The sequence below is a fragment of the Psammomys obesus genome, unplaced genomic scaffold, assembly GCF_907164565.1.
Source record: "Psammomys obesus unplaced genomic scaffold, mPsaObe1.curated_primary_1811, whole genome shotgun sequence".
In the NCBI taxonomy this organism is placed as follows: Eukaryota; Metazoa; Chordata; class Mammalia; order Rodentia; family Muridae; genus Psammomys; species Psammomys obesus.
In genome coordinates, this window is record NW_026596466.1 from 3,163,831 (window position 1) to 3,184,140 (window position 20,310).

The 20,310-nt window shown below is 44.0% G+C and overlaps 1 protein-coding gene and 1 non-coding gene across 2 annotated transcripts in view; one reads left to right on the top strand and one right to left on the bottom strand.

Moving 5' to 3' along the window:
• Positions 1 to 20,310, bottom strand: part of LOC129670104 (protein sidekick-1-like) — a gene marked incomplete at its 5' end in the record, with an annotated part of 897,806 nt that overhangs the window by 565,808 nt on the left and 311,688 nt on the right. The gene's annotated exons all lie outside the window — the stretch shown is intronic.
• Positions 11,862 to 11,966, top strand: LOC129670218 (U6 spliceosomal RNA). Its single transcript, XR_008719145.1, has one exon. It is a non-coding gene; the product is annotated as a U6 spliceosomal RNA (small nuclear RNA).

Sequence of the window (20,310 nt, forward strand, 5' to 3'; positions counted from 1 at the left end):
TGTGAAGAGACACCATGACCAGGGCAAGTCTTATAAAACAAACAAACAAACAAACAAACATTTAATTGGGGCTGGGTTACAGTTTGGAGGTTTAGTCCATTATTGTCATGGCGAGAAGTATGGCTGCATGCAGGCAGACATGATGCTGGAGATGGAGCCGAGAGTTCTACATCTTGATCCACAGGCAGCAGAAGTGTATGCCACACTAGGCCTAGCTTGAACATATGAGAACTTCACAGTGACACACTTCTTCCAACGAAGCTACACCCACTCTAACAAGGCCACACCTCCTAGTAGCTACTCCCTATGGGCCAAGCGTTCAAACACACATGGTGGACAGTACGTACTCAAACCACCACACCCATCTATAGTGAACACACATTTGCTCATCTCCTCAGGAGAAGCTAACGGAACAGATGGATCTCTACGCAGGGGCACACAGATCTCCACAAAAGAATGTGATCTTTTTGTAGTTTACATGGGCAAGGGAAAAAAATGCCTGCAAAGACACACCAGGAAGAGAAAATGAGTGAGTTACCTAAGAGGAGCTCCTGAGACTCTGATCTGGGGAAATTGCCAACAGTCCGTTCACTGTTCTTTAGGGGGAGAGAAACACCCCAAATTGTAACTGCTAGACCCTCCCTCCCCCCACCAGAAAAATGTGCTGAGTGTGTGAGTGCTTCTGTATGTCGGCAGTGAACTTGCTAAGTCCCTGGAATGAATAACCATGAAAAAGCATGAAATTTCCATTTTCACATACTTTTAAATTGAACATAAATCATTTATGAAACAGGGAGTCTCATTTGTCTGGATAACACAGATTTAAGGCCCATTCAAAGGAGAGGACCAGACTTAATGTTCTCTCAAATCAACATCATAATTTTATGACGTCCAAATCACTTCCCCAAATGGACTCTTAAGGTTTTTAGATAAATGTGAATGGATTTAACTTCACCTGTCCAATGCAAAGATAGTCTTCCCATGTGAAAAGGAACTATGACCCATATGACAGAGTAGGAACAGCTGCCATGGGGAGGGGACAGGTACAGGAAGTCAAGGCTGAGCCTTGTGTTGTGGCTCCGTTTCTGGCACACAAGCAGGGCATCTTCCTGGGTGTTTTCATTATATACTCCACTGTGGAAAATGTAGAAGCTATCAGAAACCTTTGAGGGAGAGTGGATAGGAAGTTGACCACTGTGCACCAGGATCGTCAAGTGTCCAGCTAGTCACGTAACTGCTGCTGAGAATCCAGCACGAGCTTCCTTATCATTTGGTTTTGTTTATCATCCTGTGTATGTGGGCTGTGTGGGGGTGTGCATGCGCCAAAGCAGTCAGGATGGGAACTCTGTGGCATCAGTTTTCTCCTTGCCGCTTTACGTGGCAAAATCAGGTACTCGGGCTTGTAAGGCATGTCCTTTTCACCCGCTGAGCCATCTCATGAGCCCTCTGTTTTATTGGAGGTGGGGGTCAGATTCTCACTGATTACCCTAGACTGGCTGGCCTTCTGGGGACCCCCCTGTCTCCCCTCTTCTCAGCCATAGGATGACAGGTGTACCACCATGCCCAGCTTTCACATGGATGCTGGGGACCCTAGTCCAGTCTTTACGCTTACACAGGGAACACTTCACACTGAGTCATCCCCTGGCCTGCTCCTCTGTTTTAAAGAGATAATTAATGAAGAATGACAGTCAGTTTCCACTTCGCAAAGAAACCAACCAAAGCACAAACAAGGGGAGTCCTAGGTTGGCAAACCCTGTGTGTTCTGAAAATGTGAGTTCAAGTTTATGAAGTGCCTGTAATCAACTCCATCAATCAGTGGGCGTCTGTCAGGGGGACCCTGATTGTGGTATGAATGGGCAATCAGACAAAGCAGGACCTTTCCTTACCAAATTCCATTTCTGCCACAGCAAAATCCCACAAGGCAAACCCTTCGATTTAAACCACTAATCTTCCTTTCAAAACTCCCTTTATATCAAATCGCAACATTTTCATGCCCCAAGCTTATGAATTTACCACTCATAAAAATTTTTACTTTTTTTTTTTCACATTCCAGAGAGAAACAAAAGCACAGGGCCTAATCTATCACGTGTGAAGTAGGCTGGTGAGCGTGTGGAGAGGATCCCGGTGAGCTCGGTGCAGCCATTCCCAGCTCTGCTGCCAGCGTTCATTATGTACACACAAGGAGGTCAGGGGTTTAATCTCACCAAATAACATGCTTTCCTCACAATGGGAATATTCATCTTTTAAAAGAAAACAATTATGCATTTCAAACATGTTCCCGAGGTGAAATCTAAACATATTACTAAGTAATTCTGTACTGTGGTCAAGTCCACAGTTATGTGGGGTCACTGTGTATGCTGAAAGAGTACCCTAATGTTTGAGGGGAAAGATCCTCTATACACCTAAGGATGAAGAATTCAAATTGCCCTTTCTGTGACCATCACACACAAGCCTTTGTGGGTAGAGGTAGCCCAGGAGGGGGCTACCTGGCAGCTGAGTGCCAGGGACAAGAGAGGCGATGGGGTGACTAGAATCAGATGTATTATATGCATACAATTAACCTAAATAGAAAAAAAAAACCTTTTAAAACAGAAGCGGTCCTACATCATAGCTAGTCCTAGGGCTTCAAGCTCTTAGATAGTTAGAAATACTTATAAATATTTTGGGGGAATAGACACGCAAATGTGCTTGCCTCTGAGATAATATTGCTCAGATCTGGGAAATCAATCATCCAACTTCTGCCAATGTCAGTTGATTTATTCCCACTACCACTTGACAAACAAAGACTCAGAAGTTCTAAGGCAAAATGTGGCTTCCACTGAATGCTCAAACACAAGCGTCATCAAAAGAAACCATCCAAACTGGGCATGGGCCACACATAACCCCATCACTAAGAAAGCAGGGGCAGGAGGATCATGACTGTAAGGCCAGCCCGGACCACACAGCAAGATCATGTCTTAAAATACAAATAAAAACCCCAAATAAAAACAACACACTAAAGCGATGTATTTTGATGACTACAAAACGGAAGAATAAAGTATACTTCTCAAGTTGCTGTCTGACTAGAGTTTCCAGTGGGATGCAACTACCAGTTGAGGCTAGCCCTGCACCCTGTTATCACCCTGGAGTGTTTCTAAGCACCATGGCCCTGGTGGCCATCCCAGCCCCGCAGATCCTTGCACAGAGGCAGAGACCAAAGTCCTGGCCGCTCACTATTGTTCCAGTTACAAGGTTACAAACACTTTCACTCTCAAGCATGACCGACTATCCTGGCTGCTAGAAGCTGGGGAGGAAGCTGGCTGCAATCCAGTGCACTCACAGCCTAGAAAAACGAGGCTTGCAAACAAGCCAAAAGCATCCCAGGGGAGACAGCTGAGGTCTGAAGTTGGTGCTGAGCTCAGCAGGGATCACAGCTGAGGGCCTCCCCAGGCCAAGGCCTTGACATCCCAGGCAGGCCAGGACCTGGAGGGGTACAGACACCAGAAAACCAACAGGCTCCGTCTGTTGATGTGTCTATGGCAGTGCTTACTACTTACTTAGCTGTATGATGGCTTTCAATGGCTCTTGAAGGCTTTTCAAAGAACTTTCCTCTGTATCACCCTTAGTGATAAATAAGAATTTTGTGTCTAGAGTGTTAGGAGAGGCTGCTTCTCTGTCTCTCTGTCTCTGTCTCTCTCCCCCTCTCTCCCTCTCTGTGTGGCAATAGTTTTTGCATGTGGACACTTGTGCATACACATATAGAAGCCAGAGATTAACTTCTGATATCTTCCTCCATCAGTCACCACCGTATTGTTTTCAACCAAAGTCTCTCACTGAACCTGGGGCTCACTAATTATGCTTGATCAGCTCTCCAGCCCAGACCCCAGGATCCATCTATCTTGACCTCCACTCATGTGATGGCAGAGGTCCATACTGGGTGCCATCTAACTTTTGGGAGCAGTTTCTCTCAGTGTACCAGGAGCTCAGATCCCACCTGGCTGGCTGGCCAGCATCAGCCCAAAGATCCCCAGGTCTCTGCCTACTCAGTGTTGGGATTACAGGCACGTGACCGGCACCTGGCCCTTTAGATTAGGTTCCCAGCTGGGAATCCAGTCACAAGCTCTCTTGATTTCGTGGTGATCACTTTCCTGACTGATCCATCTCCTCAGCTCCCAACAAGTGAGAAATTTTCAGATTAAGTGCTTCTAGATCCCAACTAAGAAACACGTCGGAGCCGACTTGCTGGATGCTTGTCCCTGGCTCATCTGTGACATGAGAGGACTCTTAGAGGGACCTCATGACACCTCTGGAGAGATCCAGGAGTGGCCTAGTAGGGGAAGCAGTGACTGCCATGCATGGTTTGGAATAAAGTCTGGGGACATAGGCACCAATGATCCAGAGAAAACTGCAAGACCAAATAACAGGCAGACTAGACCATCCATCCTTTTCCCCAGACTCTGTCCCTCCTCTGGTCTCTAAGGGGGCATAATCAGAATGGACAGACTGCAGGTCACCGTTTGTATTGCAGGCTGAGGACAGAGCTCCTGGAGAGAGAGCTGCAAACACAAGGACCCGGATTCCACACTCAAGTCCCACTTCTGAAAGGCCATATAAAAATGTAACTTTCCATAGCTGCTAAAAACAGAACCAGGTTTAGCCCCAGCCAGCCTGGCTCCAGAGCCAGCATACTCAGATGCTGCACTAGCAATGACGTGCTGTGGAGTCCTGGAGATGACCCTAGAAGCAAGTCAGCCTGTGGTTACTGAACAGTAACATTTTGTTGTCACATGAAATGACCCCACCAGAAACCAAGGCTGGCTGAACAAGGAGCCGGGACTCTCGAGTTTTCTCAAAAGGAATTTGGGGCTGAGGCAGTGGCTTAGTCAATAAGCTGACTGCTACTGCAAATATGAGGACCCATGTGTGGGCCCCCCCCCCCCGAGACAATGTAGAAGAGCCTGGCCAGACAGTATGTGCTTGCATTCCTGCACCAAGAACATGGAAACAGCAGCATCCCTGGGGCTTGCTGGTTAGCCTAGACCAACTGGTGAGCTACAGGATAGCGACCGACCCTGTCTCAAAAACAAGGTATCTTTTGAGGAGTGACAGCTAAGGATGTCCTCCGGCCGTGCATGTACACACACAGAACCCCCAAACATACACAAGAACTTGCACTGACTGTCCTTAGATCTCTCTCCATAAAGCTTGGTGCTCAGAAGTTTGTCTAACAGCTGCGGGACTTGCTCGTGGCTGGAGCACAACATCCTCTGGATCCTTGGATGTGCATGTGGAAACGGGGGACATAGGAGGCTCCCTGAGATCTCCAGCGCACAGAACTACAAACAGCCTGCTGAGGCATCCAGCCGGTGGGGAACTCAAGCTGATTATCTGTGTTCTTTGAAATCAATGTGAATTAATGGCATATTTAAGGAACTCATGGGGTGAACCTAACCCTTCCAATATCTCCCCCTAAGAAACCATTCAAGCTTTCCGTGAGATTAGTCCACAGCTGAAGCTGATGGGGGAACATAAACGGGTATTTATGTACCGCATTCATGCTACACTGCGTTAATCTATTTCAGCATATAAATTAATAACAAGAAGAGACAGTAGGGTAGAAGCAATTCCCCATTCCTCCAAACTGAAATAAGCTTCCAGCTCTCCAGTATTTTATACTTCAAAGTAGAAGTGTTCTAAATTGTCATTTCCATGGTTCGTATTGAGAAAGTATGACCAAAAACAAATAGCGGATAAGAAGAGAGTTATCAGAAATAGCCAGCATTCGTCTTAAATATTAAATCACACTTCTTCCAAGGGGTCTTTCATCGGAACCCTAATGGGTCAACTCTGATTAAGTATAAAGCCAAAAGGTCCAAGAAAGAAGCCAGCTATGATTTCCTTTCTCCACTTAGATGTTTGCCTGCAAGTGTCTGCTGTGTATTTAGTGACATGAACTTGATAATGGCATACGAAAGCAACATGCCAGCATTTTAGTTCCAGCGGAAAGCAAGAGGGCAGCCATGACTCTGTCAGGGAGAAGTGTTCCCACGTCATGGCTGCTGACAGCAAGGCTTTGCAAAGCTGAATTAAGTCTCAGCTCTCCCATTCCTTAGCTCTGGGTTCTTGGGTGACCCACTGACCTTCCTATGCAGAAGGCTTTCCAGTCCAGAGAGTACAAACAACAACCTCCAGAAGCGCAGTGAAACCTTTGGCTTCCCGGTCCCATTACAATTTCCATTGTAACTGTGGGGTGGCCTCAAAGTGTCACTGAAGTAAGTCATTTACTTGCATACTTACCGTTTTTAGAACACAAAGGGGTGATCATTCAGGGTGTTCATTCACTCATTTGAAAGCAGTGGCATGGCAGTCCCTAAGGACAACACAAAGGGTGCGTTTATGGAAGATCTATTACGCCCAGACAAGGACTGTGGAGAACGGTATCTGCTCAGGTATTTCCAGTGTATCTCAATAAGAGAATTAGATGCTCACATATCCTTTGCAGGTAGGCTTTGTAATGCACTCATTTGAAGGGTGTGAATAAAATGCAGGCTGAAGCTCAGTAGTTGGGAAAGGGCACTCATGTTGATGCTGAAAGCCAATGAACAAGGGTCAGATTTGGATACCTGAACAATGAGCCTCCACCAAGGGAATGTCTCGACTCTGTTACACTCGAATCCTTTCATCTGGCTCAGCCTCTGGCTAATTTCCTACACTCTTGACATTGTTGGTTCACTGCATTTTGCAGTCTTCCAAATGTTAACACGTGTCATTAGACAGTGTGAGAAATATCACATGTTAATACAGCTTCCTACTTTATCAAGTCTTTAAATAATGAAAAATGTCAGGTTCATGGTGGCACAGGCAAGATTTCAAAAATTCTCATTTTTCACTTGTGAGCTCAGTTTTTATCATGAGCCACAAATACTGTCAGACACCTCCCCACTCCCAGTGAAATGAGCTTATTTTATTCATTTTCAAAAAGCGGGGGTGCCAAGCACACAAGTCTGTCTGAATTAGCATGGTCTGTCTGTCAGTCACAACTTGAAGTGAAAACGCAGTGCCAAGAAAAGAGCAGCTAGCTCGGCTGCCAGCCCGGATAACTCACAAGGACTTTGCCTCAGAGCAACCACCATCTATTTGCATGCAGAAGAAGAGCTTTCTACGTAATTCGCAATGGAACAAAGGATATTAAAAAGACATCTATCAGAGTCAAAATTTAATGCAATTAATGACTTTTACTACTCCATCAAGGATACCCTTAAGAGAGCGAGGTGGTTTTTTTTGTTTTGTTTTAAACCATACATGCTTGAAAGGGAAGAAGCATACGCCAACTGAAATCTGGCCCTGCTGACTGTCTTGAGCTACTTCATCAACTGCCAGGAGTTTCCTCATGATTATATTTGCTTCATGGGCAAAGTCTCATTGCAGAAAAGAGAGCAAAAAGATCTCTCTCTCTCTGTGTTATCAGGGAAAATTGTGACTTCATAACTTTCCCTGGCAAAGGTTCTCAGGGCCACCAGGAGAGAAGGGAAATGAAGAGAGGCATCAAGATAAATATCTAAGAAGCCACTTGGAAAAGTAAGACTGGGACCCTTCCCTACCTGGGTTACACATGTAACTAGAGTGCACACACAGACAGAGAGCCTGACATATGCAAAGTCCAGAGAAGGCAGTTCCTGAGTCTCCCGAGTCTCCTTGCCCAGTGTTTCTGGGATCATGCCTTTCCCAGGCCAACCAGCCCACCGCCATCCTTGGGGGCATCCTTCTCTTTCTAAGAACTGTCTCTATTTCCGTTACTGAGCACGTGTCCCTGGTTGTGCTTCTTTGTACTTTTGTCTCTGCTCCATGCTCATAATAGAAACATGCCCTGGAAACTGCAGTTTATCACAAGATTAAGTCAGTCCATGTTCACACAGCATTTACAGCGCCAGTGGAAGCTCATCTACCTGCTAGCGTCCTTAGAGCAGGGTTCCGCAGAACGAAACGGCATCTTCCTATGGAATGCTGACTCTTGAACTTCATCCAGAACACAGTTACTTCTGGCTTTCTAAATAACACACATAAATCAGCCTACAGCCCTTAATGTCAATAACTATTAGGCCAGAGAAGTTGTTCCATTTAAAGAAAAACAGGTGTTCCTATTTTCAATTACCTCAGAATTCCAGAGAAGCCTAAATATTGATTTGATTATTTATTCTTTCACTCAACAAATATTTATTAAAGACCTACTAGGACTCCTATGAGATAGGAATACAGATGTGAATTTAAAAACGGAACAGAATGAAAATTCACACCTTCGTGAACTTGTCTTCTAGCGATGGAGATAAACAGTAAGCAAATAAGGAAAATATATAGGACAGTCTGTTTGGTGAAAGCCTATATCTCTTTTGTACAAATTGCTTTGTATGTGGTTGATGAATCGGAAGCCAACGTGGGTATGATTTATGCATCATTTCCCCCCAGAATATTAACGCTGCAACGTTTGCACGGACAAGTTTAATCATTTATTTAAGAGTCAGCCATAGAATTGGGGACACAATTAGCAAGAGTAGCAGCAGCAGCTGCCTAACTTGAGAGTAATAATAACAGCACTGTGAGCTGGTTTGCTGAGTGCCGTGGTTCACCTGTGCAGGAACCACAGCACTTTCCGCTGCCTCACACTACTGAGGGGTGCTGAAAGTGGGGGTAGACGGGTAAGCCGGAAGGCTTTCTTCTTTGCATCAAAACAGAAAAACAAGAAGAAATTTGCTTGGACTAATATTTTTTTATCAGTGTCTTGACTTGACACTTCCATAGATTTCCTGTTTTGTTGTTTTGGGGTGAGTGTGTGTGTGTGTGTTACTAGAGCAGATGTCTACCTCAGATGTCCTTTTTCATGTACTGTCCACCTTGACTTTTGAGACAGAATGTCTCACTGGCCTGGAACTCACAAAGCAGATGTGGCTGGCTGGCCAGCAAGCCCTAGGAAACCAACCATACCTGCCTACGTCTTCCCACGGCTAGGAGTACAAACAGGGTACCTGGCTCGGCAACATGAGTCCTAAGGATCAAACTCAGTTCTTAAAGACTGCACAGCAGGAGCCTTATGAAGTAAGCCCTCCTCAGCCCAAGTTTCATAGGTTTTGAATGGTTTAGTTTAATAGAATTTACACCATAAATCATATAATGTTGATGTATAATTATATAGCATATGGAATTATTATGAACACATGTGGGAGAACAAGAGCAACGCCTACATATAATATAGTAACACTCTAAAGAGAAAACAGAAGAGGGAAAGAGATTTGAGTAAGGAATGGCCATCTTAAATGGGAAGGTAAGATGGCTTCCCTGATGAATGACATCTGGGTAGAGCCCAGGACAGCTGATAAAGCCAGCCTGGCAATCAGCAGTGGCAGAGCTGGGCAAGATCCCTGAGGCAGGCGAGAATCTAGATACAACAGAAGACGGAGGTGGGTGAGTGAAGCAAGTGGTCGTGGGGGGAGGGGGACCAGGCTACAAAGCCAAGAACGAAAGGCCATAACAAGACTCTGTAACGTTTACAGCTGACACTGGATGCCAGCACTCAGTCGGCACTCAACTGTGCTGGGATGAGGAGTGAGGAATATGCTGAAGAGCACGCCATGGTAGTCCAGATAAGGATGATGGCGCTGTGTGACAGCGGCGGGAAGCAGCAGAACGGGCATGCACTATCAAGGGGCGACACAATTTCTAGTCACAGCACACGGGGCTTGAGACACAGAGCCAAGGTTTCTACCACAGAAACTAGAAAGACGGTCATTTCTTAAGTGTGCACGAGGGCTGAAGAGGCAGGGTACCATGGAAGCAACAGAGCTGGGGTCAACCACAGCACGCCAGAGAACCCACCCTGTGCCACGTAGCTGGTCAGCACCCAGTCACGTTCATGCGGGAAACAACCAACTGATGCATGAAATGGCACAATCCCAAATCATCAGCTGTATATAGCTGATTGATTTAAAACACAAAGACATGAAGCACACAAATTAAATAACAATAAAAACAATTTAAACTAGTTGTCATGAGATAAGCCCAGCATACTGAGAGGCTAAGGGACAGGTGCATGACAAGCCTGAGACCAGCTGGGCTGAGATCCTACCTCAGTTAATTAATAATAAATAGTTTAGTGATTTAAAACGTCCTAAACTCAATTCTGTTTTTCTTTTAAGCCAAAACCAAAAAAACTCAAAACCAAACAAAAAGCAACAAAAAAACCCTTAAAGTTCTGATATCATTTTATTTTGAAATATAGTTATGTTTTAAATCACTTGGTAACTTAAACTCAATTTGCATAATCATTCCTAGTGAAGATCATTCTGCAAGAGAAGAAGAAATTAATCAGTGGCTGACACTCCTGCTTAAGATGGCAAACCTCTTAACCGCGTGCCACCGTCAGCACGTCGGTGCTCCGACGGCAGGGTTATGATGCTGACTCTGCACCCACTGTTCTTCCCAGGAAGAACAGGTGTGAGCAGTGTGGCAGGCTAGCTCCCTTGAGTGGAGGAGGAGGCAGTCAGAGCAGCTCACCCAAGCCTGAGGACAGAGTTTTTCTCCAAAACATTTTCTTTTAACAAAACATTCTTTACTTTGTTTTGTTCCTCAAAGACAGAATGCCTAAAACCCCATTGGCTTGTTTAATGACACCTTCCGAGGCAGACCCAACACAGAAAAAAAAAGAATAAATTACATAATAGTCATTATATTTACTACCTCTATATATTTCCTCCTCTTTCTTCAAATTTTTAAGTGCCCATAGACAATTTATCAAGACATACCATGTCTTGATCTGAAAAAAAAAAAATGGAAAAGAAAAGCATCAAAAATTTTGAAAATATCTAAACTCACAGTTATGCTCTGACTACAATCAATAATAAACATGAAAAAGACCACAGCAAAATCACAGCATACCAAGAAACCAAACAATGTATACTTTTGAAAAAAGTGAGTAAAAAATTGTGAAAGGAAACAAAAATATATTGAATTCAATGAAAATGCAATATGTCAAAAAAAATAATGTGGGGCGCAGCTATACTGGTGTAGACAGGAGAATCGATAGCGCAGAAAAGCTTATGTTTCAAAAATGGCGGGATAAAACCAAATCAATGACCTATATTTCTACTTCAAAAATTAAAAGAAACCCAAAGCAAGATTCGACAGATCCAAAACACTGGCTCATCAGAGGGCTGGGGAGACAGGAGCTGAACACAAGCAAGACCAAAAACTGTGGTGGGGTAAGAGACTCAGCAAGGGAGGGAGGAAAGAGGTGTCACTGAAGTCCCAAGGCCATCAGGACACTACAGAAAAGTTCAAGCTCATAAAGTTGGCATCTTAGAAGATAGAAAGAAATCAATTCCCAGACAACAGTGGCTGTAAACTTCATGTAAAATGGACCAGCCCAGAGAGTCCTGTAACAAGCAAAGAAATGAAGTCCTTCTGAATAGAGCACCTATAGACGCTGTGGGTCCCCAGAGGTTTCTTCTACTGTTAAGACTTCGCATCAAACTAAGGGATCTTGCCCAGAAAGAGAAAAGGACATTCTAGAGTGTCATAACACCTGCTGTAAAATCCTGACAAAGGCAAACTAAGAAATCATAGACAAATAGATAGCACTTATGAACTTAGATATAAAAACCCTCAACAAAAAGATTAGCAAGTCAGAGCTGGCACGAAGGCGGCGGATAGAGGTGCTTGCCACCAAGCCTGCTGAGCTGAGTAGGACTTCCAGGACTTCCATGTGGTAGGAGAAAGTGAATCTCATTGTTGTGCTCTGACCTCTATACACATGGTGACACATTTAAGCCTACACTCCCCATGTGACTGAATATGTAGGAAAATAAATAGAACTTTCAAGATTGTCTTATTTTGTGCTTGCTTTGGCAGTACACGTACTGAAATCAGAATGATACGGAAGAGTTTTGCATGGCCCTTTCACAAGAATGACACAAATAAGTGAAGTGCTCCATACTGTCTTAATATGATCAAAACAGTATGAAATTCTCAAAGAGTTAATAACAGTATTTTAAAACATAATGTGATTATTTTAATTTGAAAATAGGGTTATTAAAATATATTGGTTAATAGAACTCAGTAATGTACCCAAAATGGGGATATTTGAAGTATGCAAGGCTAGTTCAATACAAACCTTAGCATAATCTGCTGTATGAATGGGACAAAAGCATTATTTATCTACCAAATGAAGCAGAAAGAAACTGACAAGATTCAACCTTCATGATTTTAAAAACAGAAAGAACCTTCAGCAACTGGGAACAAATGGAATACTCTTAATCTCATGCAGAACATTGCAAAACCCTACATCTAATCAGTGTTCAAACCTGAATGTCTAGTCACTCAAGGATGTCAGCCCTCATCATTATATTACAGGAAGGCCTGTCCACTGGAAGAAGGAAGAAAATCACGAATAAAAGACATATTTCAGAAGGAAGAAATGCAAGTGTTCCTGTTTCTATAAAGGAAATCCCAAAGAAGATAGCACACACAGGCCTCCTGAATAGCACAGAACCAGACAAGACTCCACAGATGAGCACAGTCAAGGGCCGTGTTCACAAACAACAAACATGCTAAAGACAAAGCAAGACATGTGAAACCACAAATACCACCACCAATAATGGGAGCACTTAATTTTAAAAGGATGATCTGCTGGAAATTATAAAGTTCTGATTTCAGAAATCAAATAAAGAGGAGAAGGGGCTGAAAAAGACTGCTCAGCAGTTAAGAACCCTTGCTGTTTTTAAAGAGGAACTGAGTTTGGTTCCTAGCATTCCTATAGTGCTTACAAATGCTGTCAGCTCACAACTGCCTGTAACCCTGTTCTAGGAGGATCTGACGCCAACTGCTGGCCTCCCCAAGCACCTGTACATGTGTGTACATGCACACATGTGCACACACAAATAAAAAATGAAAAATCTTTTAAAAAAGAAATTTAAGGTAAATCTAAACACATGGGAAGACATTCGTGTTCATGGACTGAAAGAGCAGAGACAGTAAAGTTGTCAAATCTGTATAACTACACCATAAAAGTTAACAGAAGTCTGTTAAAATACCAGGAAGAATTGCCATTGATATGCACAAGGTTATTCTAAAGTTTATATGGGAAGGCAAAAAAAAATCTAGGCTATCTAAGACAATTTTGAAAAGGAATAAAATGGGAGAAAATTGCTTGTCTTGATGTGAAGGCTTAGTCTACAGCCATAGTAATAAAGCTGGCTTGGTACTGACAGAGGGGTCAAAGAAATAGATTGGGGAGCACAGGAAAGGCCAGACACAAGACAGACATCCAAGTGACTTCTGACAAGGGTGAAAAGCAAACTCAGTAGAGGGAGGACAGCCTCTAAAATGAAAGCCATTAGAACCAACTTAAAAACCCAGAAGGCAAAAGAACAAAACTCCATCTAATCTTCATATTGCATGCAATATCAACTTAAAATGGATCATGGACATGAATGCAAAACTACAAAACTTTTAGGAAAATATCAAGCATGAGGAAAACAACTCCGGAAACTGCCAGGCACACAGTCTTAGGGGTAGAAAAAGAAGGCTGCAGGGTGGCAGGGGAGGGGTGACTCAGTGGTTACAAGCATTTGCTGCTCTTGCAAATAACCTGAGTTGGGACGCAGCACTCCCATTAGATGGCTCCCAAATCCTCCTCGGAGCTGCATCTTCAGGGCATCCAACACTCTCTTATGGACTCTGTGGGCACCTGCATGTGCACATATGTATGCACAGACACATGTGTATAATTTAAAGACAATAAATAAAAGCATGCTATATTAAAGAATAGACAACTTGGAAAATAGTCACTCTGCTAAAGACCATACAGAGAAGAGGTAGAGACTGCTGAGCATAAGTGGAAGGGCAGAGGGAGGAGTATGTACACATGTAAACCTGGAAAAAGACGGGACTCCTCAAAACCCAACAGCAAAGTCCAAGCAAACAGAAAGAGAGAGGATACATGAACACAGGATCCATTGCAGAGGAGCTACAGGCGGGAAATGAGCACATGAAAGGTTGTCAGCACCCTTATCCACGAGAGAAATTTGAACTAAAACTACCACATGGTAAGGGCTGGAGACGGCTCAGCAGTTAAGACTGCTCTTGAAGAGGACCTTCATTTGCCTCCCAGCACAGTCAACAACTGCCTGTTAACTTCAGCTCTCTCGCCCTCTTTTGTACTCTACCGGTATTTCAACACGTGTGTGTGTGCGTGCTTGCACACACAAAATAAAATTAATTTAAAAAAAATCAACGACCACGTGCTCTCACTGCAGACTTTTTGGAATGGCTGGACTGTTGTTGGTGCATCGCCCATGCTCATAACAGCGTGAGGCTCGAGGTCATTCACATACAGCTGGAGGGTGAGTAAAGTGTTTCCTGACTGTATCATTCAGGAAACAAATTGGTGCTTTCTCACGAAGCTAGACAGGCACCTCCAGCGGCCCTGTAACTGCGCTCATGGGCATTTGTTCCACAGACATATGTTCACACAAAAACCTGTGCTCGGTGTTTACAGCAGTTTTAGTCCCTACAGGTAAAACTGGCCTGAAGCCAGGCACCCTTCCGAAGGTGAGAGGCTATACAGTGCAGGACACCCGCGGCAAGGGACACTTAGCACGGGTGATAAGAGGAGACAGATTAGAGCCAGCAAGCTGGAGAGATCTGCAGGCCATTTTGCAGAGTGAAAAAAGATGACACAAACCATGACTCATTCTATATAATATTCTTAAAATACCAGCATTATAGAAATAGGTATTAGTGGTCACCAGAAAATTGGAGCAAGGGGATGATTTACAAAAATAAGTGGGTGAAACAGGCAAATGTTCTTCAGATGATGACTCAGATATCAGTTGGCCTGGTTGAGATTTTATAATTTTGTAAGTAACACATTTTATAATTTATATTTATAAATATATACATCAGAGTACAAGTTTATAGTGCCACTGGGGAAGTCTGATTAAAAAGTATTAAAGTACAAGGGCCTCTGTGTATTGTTTCTAACAATTGCACACAAATCTACAGTTGCCTCAAAATAAAATTGTAAACAAATGTATTACTAATAGGGAAAAAGGAGAGAAAGCCATTCTCCTTTTAAAAATGATTATTTTATTTTTATGCATGTGCATCTGTGTGTGAGCTTGTACATGGGGGTTCAGGAAGTCTTGTAGTACAGAGGAGTATGCTGATCCCCTGGAGATAGAGGTACTGGCCTTTATGAGCTGCCCAAAGTGGGCACTGGGAACTGAACTTGTATGTTCTGGAAGAACAGCAAGTGCTTTTACCTGCTGAGCCATTCACCTGGCCTCAGGAGAAATCATTCTGATCATATGTTGTATGTTAATTTTTATCTGACTACAGAAAGAACGCCTATTCCCCACTGACAAGGAAGACAAATGAAAATGATAAGGATAAATAAGTTCACACTTGCACATCTGAAATGGAGACAGACAAGTGCCCAGCACGCACACAAGAAGGTGTCTACCCAGTTTGACCATAGACTGTGATTGCAAAATTAAAATAAAGACAGCACCAAATTCATGCAAATATGCATAGAACTGCAACTCTCATATATTATTTGCAAGAATGGATAGACCCCTTCCTCATGGTCAGTTTTGGACCCTACCTCTCATTTCCATGGTTATACTAGAAAGAGAAACAATATAATTATTTGTTCTTGGTTTTTAAAATAATTTGACAGAAGGTGGAATTTGCAAGACTTTGTTTAGGCCTATAAAGGGAAAACTATTTCCTTCTGGTCAAAAGAATGGAGTCTGAGTCCACCTCCGGCCCTGGGGTGGTGGTGGAGGGGGGGCACGTGACATTCTGATCTGCTCCAAAGGTTAGAATATTACAGACGATTCTCTCCTCCCTAAGAATTGATTCAACCGAGCCTGTCAATTCATCTGGCCTACCACTCAGGAAGGCTGGTTTACCTGAAGATGATGAAGGAGATGTGAGGAAGAAATATCCCCATAAGGAGATCATTGATTTAAGAATCCTAGAAGCCCCACCCTTGGGTCAGCTGCTTACAGATCTTCGATGCTCAGCTGGCTTGCTGAGTGTGTGTGTGTGTGTGTGTGTGTGTGTACACATAAACATGTATATATGTGTGTGATATATATTACAATGAGTCAGACAACTGGTGACTTGTTGAAGGTCACAAAGAAAGAAGATGTGAAGTTAAGGTCAAACTCCTGCAGTCTAATTAACTCTAATACCTTGCACTGTGAAAGTGACTATGCTACCCTCCCAACAGGGGCAAACTTTTCTGACTGAGAAGCACTGCATACTTCAATTCCCAAATCCAAAACAACATACACAAGCCTCTCACCAGTGACCATTCTCAGAGAAGTGGCCCCAGACAGTTATCACATTAGCTGGACAATCCATCCGAGGAACATACAACGTGGTAGAAAGATGATTACATTAAATATCCTACAAGCAAAACAGCTTGAAGTCAGCAAGACAGGAAGACCAGTGTTAACTGGCTAGCTGACAAAACACAGCATTCGGGCAAAACAACAAAAAGTAAAATTAAACAAACAAACAAAACAAAACAGAAATAGGAGAAAATTGTGTTGGACTCTAACTTGCACCTACGTATTGCCGAGAACAAGCCGAGACGTGTGATGGTGCCACCAGAGACCATAGTTTTAAAAAACTGAAATACAAATCAAGGAGTTCAGGTCAGACACAGTGGCCTTTTCTATATATAATGCTCTAGGAAGCTGGCTGAACATTACACATCAAATCATCCGGGCTTACCTATAACTGGCTCTCTTTCTTTTAATGAGATTCTGGTGCACAACTTTAAGTAGGTCTGGCGGGCCGTCCTCTTCTCACGGCTGCAAATTTTACAAACCCAATGACCGGCATTTCCTAAAACTACGTAATGTCAGAAAATATGCATTTTTTTGTAAATAGTACACTTAGGCTAATAAGCACATACAATGTGTCCTGTCACTAACAAAATGCAAATCAAAACCATATTTAGTGAGGTACTGCACCTCAAAACCACCCACTAAAACATCTACGGCTGGAAGACAAGTCCTGGGGAGCCAGGGAGGGGGCTAGAATCCTCCAATATCATGAGCGTGCAAAATTTAGATGGGGTGCAGTCATTCAACATGTTAAGTATTAGGTGACCCCGTGACCCAGGAAGCTCACTCCGCAGCGTAGAGAGAGGGTTGTCCACGTAAAGAAGGCTCATGCACCAAGATCCATCAGCACAGTATCCACAGCAAAAGTGGACGCAACCCACATGCACTTCAGCTAAGGAATGGACAGACCAAGGCAGCTGTCTGCACTGCATGCAAGGTCTGTCTGTCGCTGAGAAACAATGCGCCGTTGCCAGCATGTGCAAGGCTATGGGTTCAGTCCCCACCAGCAGGACAGAGATGTATCGTGACAACATTTCGGTAAGAAAAGTGAATGGCAAAGGGCCACACACTCCATAGCTGCATTCACATGAAGGTTGCTAATTAAGTAAATCCGTACGGACAAAGTAAATTAGTGGCTACTGGACGGTGGGCTGCAAAGCAGGGGGTGGGGCAGAAGTAAATGAGGGTGTGACAGCTGACTGCTGTAGGTACAACATTGGAAATTAGGGCATAGTGATTGTGGCACATACGGCTCTGCAAATATATCAAAAGCTTCAATAATGAGCTTTACACAGTTGGACTTTACAGCCGTAAATTGTGTCTCCATATATCTGTTAGAACATCATATTTAGAAAATAGCAGTATCTGTGGCAGATGTAAGTCCTTGTCATCTCAATTCTGATATAGTTGAGGAAACTGAGGCATGTCAGGGTTGCAGACTCTGCCCACTGGGGCCACAGCCAGGAGGAGGCGGGACCAGGACTGATGCCAGGGATGCTGTCACCTGAGCTACAGACACAGAAAGGCTCTGTCTGGGCATGAGCAGTGGCCAGTCACCAGGGGAAGAGAAATGATGAGAGAGAAACCGCTGGCTGCAGTATGGGTGGTTTCCCCAAAGCTCAGAGGTTCCCCCAGCATCAGAGGCAGGCTTCTTCAGTACCAGGACCTTAGAAGAGCCTGGTTCATGCAACCTGAAGACAGGAAGAGAAAAACGACTGGAGAATTTTCAAACTTCCCTTCAAAATAATTATCATCCAAAGAAGTGGAATTATTTCAAAATGAGCTGAACGCATTCATTCCCAGCGACCAGCGCCTCTGACTAAAGCAAAATTAGGTCATGCTCAACTGGATTGCATACCATTCCTGAATCAGGGACAAAAGGAGGCAGGGGGTATACACAATGTTTCTCCAATGCTCCCACAGGGAATGGCACATGCAGGAGAGTGGAGAAAAATACCCTTTCCAAAGTCCTGACAAAGATTACCATAGACTGTCATTTGCTGTGGGGTTTGAGACAGAATCTCAAATAGCCCAGGCTGGCCTCTTAAGCCACTTTGTAGCTGAGGATGACCTTGGATGTGGATGATTTTTTATTCTCCTGCTCTGACCTCACTACCACTGGGATTGTAGTTGTATGCTACTACTACAGTTTATGCTGTGCTGGGGAAGAAACTCAGGGCTACAACGCATGCGAGGCAAGCACTCTACACTCTACCCACTCTGTCCCCAGTCCTGGGAAGGTTCCTTCCCTCCCTTTTTTCCTTCCTTCCTTCCTTCCTTCCTTCCTTCCCTCCCTCCTTCCTTTCTTTTCCTTCTTTCTTCCTTTCTTTCTTTGTCTCTTTCTTCCTTAAAAATCCCTGCATTTTGAGATTAATTTTTATTTAGTTTTTATTTATGTGCAGGTATGCCTGCTTTATGGAATGCACACCCATGTATGTACAGATGCCCACAGAGGCCAGAAGAGGGCAGCGGTCCCCCTGGAGCTGGAATCACAGGCAGTAGCAGTCTGTTGGGAGTGCTGGAAACCAAACTCAGGTCTTTGGTAAGAACAGCAAGGCTCTCAACCACTGAGCCATTTCTCTGGCCTTCTGAAATTCCTTATAAGCTAACGGTAAAATGAGTAAGATCCCTGAGAAGAGCACTGCACAGGAGCCTGCTATCACAACACAGGTCAGCTCTAACACCTGCCAGCAAAGGCAGAGGCAAGACTCTCACCTGCATTTTCACTTAGTTCTAGCTGCAGCTTGCTTTCCTCCCACATACCAGCAGTGTCCCTGTCTCAGTTGCCAGTGCCCTGCAGCCAGGGGAGGGCAGCAGGACATGGACTCTGGGGAAGCCGCCGGCTAGATTTCAGCTTGACCTCAGGGGCATTAATATACCACACATTCAAAACCACTTTCCCTGATTCAGAACCATATCGTAAACACATCGCATCTGAGAATGAGATAAACTGTTAAGCTGTGGCCTCGTGAGCCATTTCTGGAGTTGCTAAGATCTGGCCAGGCTCTTTGCATGAAGCTGTGACATTTACCCACACAGTGAGCCTCCGCACTTCACCGGCCTGCTGTGCATTATACAAGGGCAAGGAAAAGGATGTCTGGGAGCAGTGGAGAGAGGAAACAGAACACCAAGATAAGTAAACAGAGGATAAAATGCAGCTCAGGGAAGAAAATAAATAAATAACCTTCCCTGGCAGAATTCATCAACAGAGACACACCAACAGCGTCATTAAAATGTCGTGAGAACGGCTGGGAGGTAGAGAGAGAAAAGGGCAAGGAGTGAAGTTATAATTATCTGGACCATTATTCCAGCCTAAAGGAGAAAGCAACATCCCAAATTTGCAAGGCCTGAATCGCAAAAGCTGCTTCTCATTTTGCAAGGGTTTTGACTGGAAGGTGTGGGGGGCTTGGCAATTATATTTTAAAATGGTGCATAATCTTTTACAATAGAATGCTGACATTCTATAGTGAGACATCACTTTGATTTCAAACTGTTGGGTGACTCTTATAATGACTGGAGGAGTGCTAAGGAAATAAAGTAGCAGCAGGTGGCCGGACAAAGAAGAAGAGATTTCTCACTCCACAGGCAGTAATCAGGCTGAAATACTTTCTCCATTACATCCAAAAATAGAGCAGACAGTGACACACAGGCCTTCCCTCAATGCACAACTCTTGTCCACAAATAGTAAAATCATATTCGGTGGTCCTGTATGAGACCATCAACGGTCCTGTTTGCGGTCTCTATCAGAGCATCAGGCAAAGCAGCCTTCAGTGGAAATGTACTTACGCCACTCCTTTAGTGATTCTGCCAAGCACCCTGGGTTTGTGGAATCTGACCGTAACACCCCATGGCCACTGAAGGCTCGCCTTTGTACGCAGTGTGTGTGTGTGTGTGTGTGTGTGTGTGTGTGTGTGTGTGTGTG